Source organism: Nycticebus coucang, chromosome 13, assembly GCF_027406575.1.
Source record: "Nycticebus coucang isolate mNycCou1 chromosome 13, mNycCou1.pri, whole genome shotgun sequence".
In the NCBI taxonomy this organism is placed as follows: domain Eukaryota; kingdom Metazoa; phylum Chordata; class Mammalia; order Primates; family Lorisidae; genus Nycticebus; species Nycticebus coucang.
This window is the reverse complement of record NC_069792.1, coordinates 80,894,687-80,906,883: the sequence shown is the minus strand read 5'-3', so window position 1 is coordinate 80,906,883 and position 12,197 is coordinate 80,894,687. Positions and strand designations below refer to the sequence as shown.

Here is a 12,197-nt window from a genome sequence, read left to right as displayed (position 1 = left end):
GTGAGCGTGCCTCCGCCCCGCGGCCGCGCCGGTCGGTCACGTGCACAGGTGAGGCCGCCCGGCAGGCGCAGTCCTTCCTGCTCGGCCGTCCCGCGCTCTGGTCTTTATTTTTACCTTGTACATCCCTTCTCTTAGTTTGTACCTGTCCTTACCACCTGTCCCCTTCCCCCAGCTGTCACAGCCCCCGCCCACTCTCCTAAATTTGACAGGAGCACCTCTGACTCCAAGGCTGTGACTCAAAAGGTAAAATCGCGGTCACTTGTTATACCTAAAAAGCGGGGTGCATATGGTTTATGTGGGTCTCTGGTGGAGTTTTTGAAACGCCACCCGGGCAGCGTCGAGTCATCTGGGTCAGTCCAGCACCTGTTTGGCGGTGGGTCCCCGGCAGGTAACCGCTGCGTTGGCCCCTGTCTGAGAAATGGCCCTGAGGGTGTTACCTCCTTTACGTGCAGATCCCATGATCAGACGTGAAAGGAGTTCAGCGTACGTAAGTGTTCAACTGATAGCTGATACAATGACAGCTATTTTCCTAATTTTTACACACTCAGGTGTCACTGCTCAGTGGACACAGGAGATCCGGCGGTTATATCCTCTACACGGAACTTTAATTATTGATTCACTCATCTGAAACTTCTTGCTTTTGCCTTTTATGCGTTTACAAGGATTTTATTTTTTTTTAAGATTCTATATATGGTTGGGATACCTGAGTTTCAACTCATCTCCATATATCCCCATTTTATCCTTGTTTTTAATGGCGGCATTTTATAGATGGAATAAAAACAATGAGGTCACTTTTATCAATCGTGCTGAAGATGAGCAAAACTACATACATCACACACATATTAAGCAGGTTGGAAAATGTATCAGTTGACACATTCACACATTCTCCAAATTGAGTCCTGATCTTGTCTGTCAGGTTTGGTTTTTGAGGAACTGGGTTTAGCTCTATGTGCTGATCAGCAGGTTTTAGTTGCTCTACCTCTATGTTGTTTTAATAAGCGAAACTCATAGGTGTGGTGATGGCATCTGGGTAAAAGCCACAAAGCAGGGTGTGGGTGAAACCTTCTGTATATACCTCCTATCATCTCCACCACTTAGTCACCACTTGCTGGTATTTAATGTGTGGCATTTACTTAATAGGAAATATAAAGTTTTCTACATTGATCTGTTTGATCCATGGGCTCATTTCTGTGATCAGACCCTAATGGGTAGGGGATGATCTTTTTGTTTGTTTGTTTGTTTGTTTTTAATTTATTTTCTACCTAAGAGTTCCCCAAAGCAATTAAAGAATGTTCAAAGGGAAGACCACTTCAAAGAATTCAGCATGGAGATGATCCACAACTATGATACGCCCCAAATATTCCAGGAAATGGACTTAAATTGACCTTGGTGTTTCCAAAAGTGCTAATAACTTGGGAGAGCCTCAAGTGAGCTAATGTAAATTGCTATCCAAGGGAAAGTTTTTAATGTGCCCCTTCCAGCACCCTCCTTGCCACCATTTGCAACTCTGACCATCCTTTGCCCTGTCCTGCCTACTTTTACAATGATCAGTGGAATGAAAATATTGTCATTGATCCCTCTTCAAATGTAACATTATCTGCTCGAATTGAATCCTTTCTAGAATGGGTTTCCCCTCTCATAATCACTACTGATACCTATTTTTCTTGATACTAACAGTTTTCTTCTTAAGGGAGGCAAATCCTCTGGAATCAATGCAAAGAAAGAAAATGGCCAGGAAGGATAGATTTGTGCATAAATACAAGACAATTACATTTAAAAAATTTTTAATTATAATAATTTAATGTATATTATAAATAAATTTAATAATTGTTTCAAGCAAAAATTATAACAGTATATTTAAGATTTATAATATACGTAAAATAGAATGTATGACTATAATAGCATAAAGGTCTTAGGAAGGAAATTAGTGTTCCTTTTTATTTCGTATAGATTTGCAGGATACAGGTGTACTTTTTAAATATGCATAGATTGCATAGTGGCTAAGGGTTTTAAGATATCCATCACCTGAAAAATTTACATTGTACCCATTAAATGATTTCTCATCACATAGTCCCCTCCCACCCTCTCGTCCTTCTAAATCTCCATTGTCTATCATTCCACATTCTACATCCATGTATACACATTATTTGATCCCACTTATGAGGACATGAGGTATTTGTCTTTCTGTGTCTGACTTGTTTCACCTAAGTTGATAATCTCCAGTCCCATCCATTTTTCTGCAAAAGTCTATTATTAAAAAGACAAAAATAAAAGATGTTGGCAAGGATGTGGACAAAAGGAAATTCTTACATGCTGTTGGTAGAAATGTAAAATAGTACAACTCTATGGAAAACACGGTGGAAATTTCTCAAAGAACTAAAAATAGATCCACCCTATGATCCATTAATTCTACTACTGGTATCCATCCAAAGAAAAAGATATCATTTTATCAAAGGTTACCTACACTCATATGTTTCTTATAGCAATGTTTACTAGAGCAAAGGTATGGGATCAAACTAAATATCCATTAATGAATAAATGGATGACAAAAATGGTGTATATATACACAATGGAATGATTTTTAGCCATAAAAAAGAATTAGATCATGTCTTTTGAATTTTAGTGTTCTAAAATTCTTATTCTCCCTTTGTAGTGGCATAATGGTACATAAAATTAACTGCAACAAGTATACTAAACCAGGCGTCCTCAAACTTTTTAAACAGGGGGCCAATTCACTGTCCCTCAGACCATTGGAGGGCTGGACTATAGTTTAAAAAAAAAATACTATGAACAAATTCCTATGCACACTGCACATATCTTATTTTGAAGTAAAAAAACAAAACAGGAACAAATACAATCACACTGCTTCACATGGCCTGTGGGCCGCAGTTTGAGGACCCCCTAAAGAAATTACAAGAAAGAAGAGAGTTATAGCTAATAAGGCAACAAAGGAGATATCACAGAAATCATGCACTTAATCCAAAAGAAGTCCCCATACAAAGAAGATAAAGGGAACAAAGGACATATAAAACAAGTAGAAAGATAGTAGAATTGAACCAATAATCACGTTAAATGCAAATTCCTTAAAAATCCTCTATTCAAAGGCAGGGATTATCAGATTTGATAAAAAGCAAGACACAACTATACTCTGACTCCAAGAAAACTTGCCTTAAATGTAAAGATATGATATATTACAAGTGAAAGGATATAAATAGGTTTCCCATGAGAAGAATATAATCAAAGCCTTTAATATCCAACTAAATAGGTTTCCATGTCAGGAAAGTTTCAAAGATACTGCATAATGATAAAAAGATCTGTGTATCAAGGGGGCTAAAAATTTCCAAATGTTTATACACCTTATAATAGTTTTAAAATAAATGGTGCAAAGCTAATAGAATGCAAGGAGAGATATAGAAACCTGCAGTTAGAATCAGAGATCACATCACCCTTCTTTCAATACTGATAAAAGAAGTAGAAAGAAAACAAGTGACATTATAGAAGACTTGATCAACACTTTACACTCCTTGTCTTTTATCTGGCCTCCAGAGGCAGATCCTGAGCCAGGAATATACTAACAAGTGATTGAGTAAAGCAGTGCTCACTCCTAGTGGAGCCTGGAAAAAATGTGAGTGAAACAGGACAGGAAAGAAGAGGAAGCCAAGCAAGGGTGTAATGTCAGGCAACGTCCCAGTGTGGCATAGTCCCAGGCAAGGCTTTCCTACCTCTTTACCTGTCTACCTGGCAAAGGTTAAGGAGGAGAGGCAGGAGAAGCATAAAGTCTGAAGTCTTCCAGCTCCATGCACATGTAGGCAATTCACCTTCAGTAGCTAGCTTAATGAAAATTGCTAAATGTGGAATGTAAGTGTCTTGGCACAGCAACTGAGAGAATGCCAGGAAGGCTATGTTAACCAGTGTGATGAAAGTGTGTCAAACACTCTGTGAAGCTAGTGAATGATGCCCCATGATCATAATGTACACAGCTGTGATTTAATAAAAAATAAAATAAAATAAATGAGCTGGGGGTGCTGATGTTGGAACTCACACCAGAGTGGGAAGAAGGGCACATGGAAATGTAAAGAGATTTGAAGGGACCAGGGAGAGCAATAACATCATCTGCTTCACTCCCTAATTTATATCCTAACTCTGATTTCTCTCTCAAATTACTGACCTCAACTTCCAATTGTCTGTTGGAATGTACCTGTACTTCAAGCTCAACAAATCCTACAGGCAACTTTATCTTTCCTTAGAAAACTTCACCTTTCTCTTTGGTTTCCTCCTTCTATTCTTGCTATTACCCTTTACCCGGATAGTCTTCAATTTCATTTGTTTTGTAAAAAAAGAAGAACCTTTCTATACACAGTTTCCAAATCTTTGCGATCTTATCTCTTAGATATCTCATACTTCTGTCCTATTCCTTCGTTACCACTACTTAAAATAATATCCAGTTATTTCTCCTTTGTTTCAAACACCTGGTTTTGTTGTGTTTAGTCATTTTATCCCCTGGTAAATGTGAAGTGATTCTGTCACATTTACTTTATCAAAACACAGACTAGAGATGTTATTTTCCTTCCTAATAACTTTTGATGGCAGCACATTACATACTAAGCACGTGCCAAACTGAACAACTTGCTGTACCTCATAACTTTGCACATGCTGATTTCTATCTTTGTTCACTTCTCCACTTGTCCTTTCTCAAATAATTTCTCCTTCTATCTTAGAATATCCAAATTTGGTGTAAGCTTTAATATCTTACCTGAAAGTCAACTCTTTTGTAATGCTGTTTCTTCTTTTTCCTTTTGACCTTTCTATCCTCCCAACACTTTTCACATTCCATCTTATCTCATGGTCATTTATTAGTTCACACACACACGTGTGTGTAAATATATTTAGTGTAAGTACCCATATACACATGCAAATGCACACATATATGTCTGTGTACACTCACATTAATTCGTTATAAACATCTCTTTTCTACTTAGGATCATATGTGTGATTTTCCTTCGTTTGCCCTATTGCCCCTTGCTCTCATCACCATTTAGATATAGTGCTTTACACATATTAATTTATTCTTTTATTCAACAAATTTATTTGGTATCTATTATATGACAAATCTGTACCAGGCAGTAGAGATAAAGTGGCACATACAATAGACAGAAGCTTAGTCTTCATCAAGCTTCCAGTTCTTTGGAAGAAGCAGTCATGAGCGAAATAAATACTTATTTAAAATTGTGGTAAATGTCACAAAGAACAAGGGTGTTTTTATCAGTCAGAGTTCTAAGTTGTAAGCAACAGAAACTGAGTCTGGCTGATTTAAACAGGAACATGATCTATTGAAAAGACAATAGCTGTTCATAGATGTGGCAGAAGGGTTGGTTAGAAAACCAAGCTCAGAAATTAGAGAGGCAGAAAGAAAGCTGCATAGCCAAAGTCATCTCCCAAATTGAGCTCCAGAACTGGTCTAGTGAGGAAACAACTTCCAACTCCACTAATCACCATAATCTATGACCTGCACTCCTTACATTGTCAGAACTGAATCAAGGATTCTACCAACAGCTTTGATGCCATCACGACCTGTGTCATGGCAGGTTTGGAGCAAACCAACTTGCTTAGTGTGAACAAGCCATTTAACACTATATGTTGGTGCAGCCTTTTTTTTTTTTACCATCTTTAGACTATATCCCTTTTGGTCCACGCTTCTTTGACTCACTATTATTAAAAGCTGAAAGCAGGTACATCCAGTGCTCTAAACCTAGCTTATGTACCTGCAGTCCAGCTGAAAGAAAAGCTTGGGAACATAGGCATCTACTTTTACACCTCCATAAGGAGAGGTGGGCTCTATCTCTCACTGCAACTTAACACTCCGGAAAAGTGGCCAAAGACTTGATCCATATTCTGGTGGTCAAAAAGATGTTGACTCAGGTTTTCTTCATGTAGAGAGTATATGAGTGAATAATGGAGAATCTTCACCTATTGTGGGAAATTGGGGAAACCTTTGATGGGTAAGTGACTTAATCATAGATCTGAAGCATAATAAAATCTAGACTGACTAAAGGCTGGAAGAGGGAGGAGGTATCCTACACGACAGGGAGAGCACATGTGGAGGCCCAAATGTGAAGAAGCAGCCTGGTGGTGAAAAGCTGAGGGAAATCTGTGTACTTTGAGATGAAGCCAGGGGGTCAAGTGAAGATTTGGTCCTTCAGAGCCTTACATTTATGCTTGAGATTATGGACTTTTTATCCTAATAACTCAAAAACAACAGTACAGAGAAATGAACTTACGAAGCACATGGTTTAAAGAGGCAACTCAGGGTGCTATGTGAAGACTAAATTGGCACTCAAATGTTGAAACAAAAGTGGAAAGGCAAGGGCCATGCAACTTTGGAGCAAACCGACTTGCTTAGTGTGAACAAACCATTTAACCTTCCCAATGCTCATTCCTCATCTGTAAAATGGGAGTTAGTTTATTTATCCACCTTTGACGTTATTATGAGGCAAAAGGACATAGACAATGTGAGTTTAATTGCATAATGGTCACAAATATGATGTAATAAATACTTGCTGAGTGCTTAATAGTTTGCTAAGCATGGCGGGGGGTAAAACAATCATTAAACTTTGTGAGTTTAATTGCAGAACACTCACAGATATGATGTAATAAACAGTGAGTGCTCAATAATTTTGCTAAACACGGTGGAGGGTAGAACGATTATTAAACTTGTGGAAAAATATTCTAGTTTTGCATTTCATAGAACATCATTTATCCTCATGTGTCCCTTTATATTTTTAGTGAAATTTTTGTGGAATTTTAGTGCTATTCTTTGGCTAGCTTGACATATGTAGAGGTTGTAGAGGTCTTATCATAGTAAGACCTAACTCATTGTAAGCACCTAATAAATGCTAAACATCACTAGTCATAAAGCATAAAAACTAATGCTAAAATATATGTAACATTGACTCTTTGTTTTGGTGATTACTTAAATTCATCCAATAGAAAATTACTTTAGAATTCATAAAATAAAGAAATGGGTCGGTGTTTGCAAAGGCAAGAGAGTACAGGTGTTACTTTTGTTTTTATAGAAGAAAATACATTTCACATGGCCAGTTTTACACTGAACACTTTGTCACGCCAAAAGAGAGATAGAAGTCTCTCCCCAGGGAATTTACATTATCAATGTTCTTCAAATCTAAGACATAACCAAATATGATCTAACTAGAAAATTATCCAAGGCTAGATACAACCTATTAAACTAATTTCCTTCTAATCATATCACATATGAAGGCGACTCCCTTGGAAAGATTATAGAAGAGATCAATAGCTTGTGCCCTTTGCTTTTTTAAAGACTATTGTTTAGAAAATGTTTAATTTTATAGAAAAACTAAAAGAAGGTACAGAGATATCTCATATACCCTCTGCCTCCACCTGTGCATAGCCTCTCCTATCATCAACATTTCCCACCAGAGAGATACATCTGTTACAAATGATGGACCTATGTGCACACACCATTTACCAGCCAAAGTCCATAGTTTATGTTGGGGTTCACTCTTGCTGTAGTATATTCTATGAGTTTAGACTAATGTAAATGATATGTATCCAGCATTATAACATCACGCAGAGTAGCTTCATTGCCCTAAAAATCCTGGTGTGCTATCTAGTCATCCCTTCTATCCCCTAGCCCCTGGCAACTACTGCTCTTCTTATCTTCTCCATACTTTTACATTTTCCAGACGTCCTATAGTTGGGATCATTCAGTACATAACTTTTTCAGATTGCCTTCTTTCACTTAGTGGTAAGCATTTATTCTTTTCATGTATTTTCATGGTTTAATAGCTTATTTCTTTCTAGCTCTGAATAATTGTCTATTCATGTTCTAGCTTGTGGTTTGTAAGGAGACAAATGGATTGGAAATGAGGAGAATATTTACCAAAAAATTAAGTAAAATGAGAACCGTATAACATGTGTCATACTACCTACTTCCTGTGTACCCATGCAATACATCAGAAATTAATCATAGCACACTTTTCATTGCTGCAGTTGGCACTTGAAAAGAAGTCTATTATTCCTGTCTTACAAAGAGTTTTAAGTCGTCAAGAACTGTTCTTCTGGTAAGACAATGAGATATTCTAGAAAGCAGGGTGAAAGGCAGCAGAAGACCTGTATGCTTAAAAATAAAAGCTGTTTGAACTGTCCTTCTAATACAGACAGTTTAATCTGTGTTGATTACATTGTGTTGTGTCTTGTCTATTACATTCCACAAATCTCTTGGAGAGTAGGGCTATGCATTAATGGGAAAGGAGGATAAATTTGTCCAAGAATGATGCTTGCAGACTGGCCTTCCCAAAAAGGAGCTGGCCTTGTGCAAACTCTGTAGTAGCTGGCTGTGTTCCAGTTCTCAGGATAATCAGTCCTAGTTGAAGGCTGGGGCTCCAACTCTTGATCACATCAAAGGAAGGATGGATCTGTCTCCAACCGCAAACCCTGTTGTTGCAACTCCTACTGCTGGTCTGATGTGTCATGTAACTAGAACTACAAAGATTAGACCCCAGCACCCAGGGCAGAGACACTTGGTTCCTACCACCCATAAATGCTAAAGTGGCAGTATACAATTGGAGCCAAATTTCTGCCACATTATAGCAGAGAATCACGTCAGGAGAAAGGGATTATGCTTCTCTAACATGGAACTTACAACTTCACACCTCAAGGTTTAGAGTCATCTGACTCTTATGCTAATTTTGCAATAATGAACGAGCAACTGGGAACTTACAGATACAGATCTGCAGCTACTTCTAGTTCCAATAGTTTTTTTTTGTTTGTTTTCGTTTTTGTTTTGAGACAAGGTTTCTCTCTGTTGTCCATGCTAGAGTGCCATGACATCAGCCTCACTCATAGCAACCTCAAACACCTAGGTTCAAGCAATCCTTCTGCTTCAGTCTCCCCAGTAGCTCAGAGTACGGGCATGTACCACCACACGCAACTAATTTTCCTACTTTTTTTTTAGGTACCAGGGCAGACTTTATTTATTTTTTTTTTATTGTTGGGGATTCATTGAGGGTACAATAAGCCAGGTTACACTGATTGTAATTGTTAGGCAAAGTCCCTCTTGCAATCATGTCTTGCCCCCATAAAGTGTGACACACACCAAGGCCCCCCCCGCTCCTTCCATCCCTCTTTCTGAGGTCTCACTCTTGCTCAGGCTGGTCTTAAACTCCTAAGTTCAAGCAAAACTTTCCTCCTTGGCCTCCCTGAGTGCTAGGATCATAGGCATGAGCCACTGCACCCATCCTGTTTTTATTAAATGAATGCTGTTCTAGCCAATGTGTGTGTGCATGTGCAATGATCCTAGTATTTGGGAATGTTAAATCATACCTCAGTGTAAAATTTTTAATCTTCCTTTTCTAATGTAAATCACGTATTGTAGATTGAAGAGCTTTAAATAGAAAGCGGTCGTTTCAGCAGAATGGAGCTTTGAAGTGATAATTATGAAATCCGTGTCCTGGCTTTTAAATGCTTCTTTATTGTCTATTGCCTGTACCCACCTAATAAAACCTGATGGTCTCCTCAGTTGAATGATTTTTCTATGGTTTAACCACCTCTCTACTTCTATTTTCCTGCTCTTATTGGCTTTTTGAAATCTCAACACCTATTAGCCAGAGTCCTGGTTTATTTTTGCCTAACTTCCTCAGAATGCCATATCATTGAGGTCACATCTGTTTGATTTCTTCTGCAGACTCACTTTTATCACTGTTCATTCTTCTAACAGTGGCCAGAGTTCAATTGTTACCCTGAAAACATAGGTGTTACACATCATGGCTTGGTTCCTCTTGATGATTTCTATTCAGTGGTATGTTGGTAAATGTTTAACAACCATCTGTGTAGAGATGGGGGATGGTAATTAGTACATGCTAATTTCTCTGGTATAAATATTTCCACTATAGTCAAGTTCAAGCTACCAATGTGAAGTCACTGGAGGTGGAGTTACGAAGAGGTGTAATGGTATACATTATACTTACTCTACAGAAATGATAGATGTATATAACCTCAAGAGTATAGATTAAAAAACAAAATAGTTAAAAATTATTGAATTCAAATATTTTTTATTAATTTTGTTTTTAGTTCTACTATAATTTACCTACTTGTAGATTTATACAATTTAAATTAAATGGTGGCTGTGTACAATAGGCAGTCTGCAAGGCACTTTAAATTTGCTGATTGGCTCTTTGTGGGCCAGAACAGGCTGGTCCCAGCACACAACTTCTCCATCTGACAATTTTCTGGCAGGAAGAAAGAGAAGTGGATGATTCCAAGGAATGTGAATAATAGGCCTAGAAAATGAATTTTCATGGATTTACCCCCAGTTTGAAATTTTCTTGTGGATGTGTCTGATACATTTGCAGGCATATACTATTATATATACACATAGGAATCGGAGGCAGAAAGAGTCATGCTTTGTCAGCTCTGTGTTGAAACTCCCAGTCCTACTCTCCCCCGTTGCTGTAAGTGTCTGCTGTCCACTGAGACACCCACTGAAGTGAAGCAGAATGTGAAAATAAATACAACTGGAGCTGTTCAGGCTTCATTGGTGTTTTGATCCCATGAATGGATTTAAATACTGATTAACTGAATGAAAATCATTCTAATTTCACATTTTTAAAACAAATTTGTTTTAAAATGTACTTGTCTCCAATTCATAGTAAATTATATTGAAATAATTCTCATGACTTTTTTTGTTGTTCCCAAATACTCTCTTCTCTCATGTTCAACTGGACACTGCCTTAGGAAATCAGAGAACATTATATTAAAAGAGGCTAGGGTTGCGAGCATGCTAACTTTAAACCATACTAATAAGCAAATAGACATCTCCTTGTGTAAACTTTTCCCCCTAGCTTTTATATGTATTATCTTTTGCTATCTTTGGGATTTTTAAAACTAATTTACAGTCAGTACAATCATTAGAAAATAAGACTTCTTTTTAATTAACCATACTTCATTACAATAATTAGTCTTCTGTGTACTCATTAAGTGGAATTATCTATCATTTTCTTCTAAACATTGCACTTGTTCCACAGCCTTAGACTGTCCTAGGACTCCTCCCACACTGAATACTTATTAACTTTCACTATTCAAATGTATCCTCATTAATGAGGTCTCTCTCTCTCCCTCATTCAGTTCCACTCATGACAACTTAGTTCTAGTATTTCATACAAACTGGCTTTTCAACTGTTGTCTTCACTAACAACAATTGAAAAATCCTTTTCTATAAAATTATGCAGGTTGATTTTTTTATATATGATAAATATTTGTACGTATATAAAGACATATATATAATATTTTATATATATACTTTATATATTTATATATTATATATAAATATAACGTCTTTATATTTATATATGATAAATATGTGTACGTATATAAAGACATATAAATATATATAATGTATATATAAATATAACATCTTTATATTTATATATGATATTTATATATGATAAATATTTGTACATATATAAAGACGTATATATAATCATTTATATATTTTATATATAAAATATATACAAGGGCTTTCTGGAAGTATCCAGCCATACAATATGAAACATGGAGACATATGTAGTCCATGACTGGATAATTTCTGGACAGTCCTCATATACTATGTATAAAATCCATGCTACATTTCATACATGTGATATATACCACCTATCCATAGTAAATATTATGTTTATATATAATGCTATGGCAGTTACATAATACCTCTCTCTACATGTATATACTGTTATGCCATTATGCTGTGGTAGTGAAGCCAGCTATCAAATCAGACGGGGTTCAAATCCTCATTCCACTACTTACCAGTTGTGTGACCTTGGGCAATTAACTTTATCTCTTTGTCCTGCAGTTTCTTTTCTTGTGAACTAATAATAATAACAGCACTCTCCTCTCAAAGTTAGACTATTAGTTAGCATTTAATCAGGAACATGGAACCCTCATGAATATTATGTAATAAAGAATACATTATATAGGAATTCAACCTTATACAACCATAGAAGGAATCTGAGGAAATAAAATTCTGAAAAAGATTAGAAAACAGTTTTTACTCAGCGTGGTGGGGGCGGATGAGTGGGAGGTTTGGAGATGCTGAGCACGTCAAGCTGCTCTGGGAGGTTGTAGAGGATGCTTGGCTATTCTCCACTGCTGCCTCTGTGAGCTCTCAG

General features: G+C 37.0%; 1 long non-coding RNA gene across 2 annotated transcripts in view; it reads left to right on the top strand.

The window, feature by feature from the left end:
- The first annotated feature begins 100 nt into the window (after positions 1–100).
- Positions 101–12,197, top strand: part of LOC128563974 (uncharacterized) — a 162,091-nt gene continuing 149,994 nt past the window's right edge. For both annotated transcript variants that reach the window (XR_008373937.1, XR_008373936.1), the window contains exon 1: positions 101–243. This is a non-coding gene — a long non-coding RNA (uncharacterized LOC128563974). The remainder of the gene's footprint in view (positions 244–12,197) is intronic.